A 2,481-nucleotide genomic window follows, 5' to 3' on the forward strand; every position below is an offset into this window, starting at 1 on the left:
TTCGAGTACGAGGTTTTAATGCCATCTACCTGTACCACCACTAAATATACACTTCAGTACCCAATACTACCAATAGCAGCCTACACTACATACATCTGTCCATTGTCGCCATGCCAAACCCAAATTCACAAGATCAGAATGTAATCCTCCCACTTACTCTCTAAGGGGTAATACGGGCTGAAAAATTTAAAAATAAATGTTTACGAATGATTAATAGGAAAATATAAAGTGTATACTCAATACAATTATTTATGCTTAAAAAAAAACTTTTGAAAAATCAGAAATAGTTATTACACTAACACGATTTTATTATACTTATTACAAATATAAAGTGATTAGAAAAAATAAATTATGAATGTGTTCATATTATCATACAAGTATACAGGTATTCAGATCGTTTTTAAAGTTTCGGTCGTATATATATAAACTCAAACGTAACTATAAATTCTGTTTCATAATTTATGAAGGCTAAATAAGGTTAAATTTATTTATGAAACAGAATTTATAGTTATTCTGTTTCATAAATAAATTTGCCAAATAAGTATTTATCCTCATTCACAATGGTATATATGGTATGTTTGCTGGAGACATATATACCATTGGTAAATATTTTTTTTATTTTGCTTTGTATTTCTTTTTATACATCATATGTTTTTTAAATAAAGATTATCACTATTATCCCAATGTTTGAAATTATCGAAAAAGTAGATTAACTCAGTTTAATCATTAACTAAGTTTTAACTGATAAAAATTACTGATTTAAAAAAACAATAAATAAATGTGCAGAAAAATAAATTAAAACCAAAATTGATATAAAATGAAAGAGGTTTATTAAACAATTATTAAACTAAAAACTAACTTATTCTGATCTAGTACTGTAAAAAACTCTTATATACAAATCATCTACAAAAACCCAAAATTTAAATTTGTCTCAATTACCGGAAAGAGTAAATTCATTTGGATAATTAACCACTTATCTACTTGAAACATGCATTAGACCTACATCCGGTAAATATAATTTAAGTTATAGCAATAGGGCGAATAAGATGGGCGTGTAAGGTTGTAGGACTGAGTAACGAGCGGATCCCTAAAATGTTAATAAACACTGAACCAACGGGTAAACGTCCGGGGGGGGGGAGGGTAGGCCCGAAACGTAGATGGGAGGATTGCGTTTAAACTGATTTAGTGGAATTGTATTTGGAGTGGCATCACTGGAAGGATGTATGCAGAGAGCGATTGATGGTATCGGCATCGAACCTTTGTTATTTAGTTTGTTTGGGAATTTTTAATGTTTAAATTTAAAAAAAAATATAATCTTTTTCATGTTATCGTAAGAGGAGTTCTTTTGTTTTATATTTATCTATATTTTATTTATGCATATTTTTTTGCAGTGACATTGATATATGTATTTTTCTTTTGTATATAATGGAGTTTAGGAGGACTGTATGCCTATTTTTTACTGACTATTTAAATTAATTAAAATTTTTAATTTTATTTAAGTTTGAAATTTTTTTTTTTTTTTTATATGTTATTCTATTGTGCAGTATAAGTTTATGAGTATTGTTCGTAAACTGGTGGGGAGAGTTACGCCCTGAGAATGATAACAGACGATTTCTTTTTTTGCAGAATAATACATATACAAATACAGATAATTTTTTTCACACGATATATTTGGGCCATTTGTAGCTTTTATTTTCTGCCTGTCCTTAGATATATAGGTTGACATCAATTTTATGATTTTTTTTTATTAATAATGTTTTGATATTTACAACTTTATAAAAATATATACAACCAGTAAATTTGATTTTAGTAATAAAATGACATGATACAAACATGTCAAGAATCTACCCATTGAGAATCTACTCCATCTATGGAAATTCTAGTTGTAATTCTTAAAAATAAAATAAACAAAAACCAAACACAAATATTCCCAGTATTAAATTTTATAGGCAAGGCAATATAATGCATCAGCTAAAATTGAAAGCAATGCGGCTTCCAATAAATATGATTAAAATTCAAATATAATACATTATTCTTAATAGTTAACGTTTTGGTGCACTGATCTACATCTTCAGAATTTATAAAATAATTAGATACATTTCATACATGGATTTCTTTTGTTTTAATTGACACACAGTATTGACTATATTTAAAATTTAAAAAAGAAAGTGAATGAAAATTATAAAATAGGAATCCTTAATACTCTAACATTAGCCATAGCTCTGACTACTGAAAGTTTCGATAATATCGAATGAAAGCAATTGGTACAATCAATAAATATTTTAATAGTTTGAAAAATGATTTATCGAGTTTAAAAGTGGTATAAGTGAATTTGGTGTTTTGAGATATTCAAAACTTTTTTAGTTAGACATAAGGCTCTTTCCCTAAATATTGTCAGTCACAAGCATATTTAAATGTATTTTAAGTCAATGTCAACAAATCAACTTATTATTTTCTGATGGAGTACTAATTTTAATTAGA

This window comes from Halyomorpha halys, unplaced genomic scaffold, assembly GCF_000696795.3.
Source record: "Halyomorpha halys isolate HHAL.00 unplaced genomic scaffold, Hhal_1.1 Scaffold328.1, whole genome shotgun sequence".
Taxonomy (NCBI): Eukaryota; Metazoa; Arthropoda; class Insecta; order Hemiptera; family Pentatomidae; genus Halyomorpha; species Halyomorpha halys.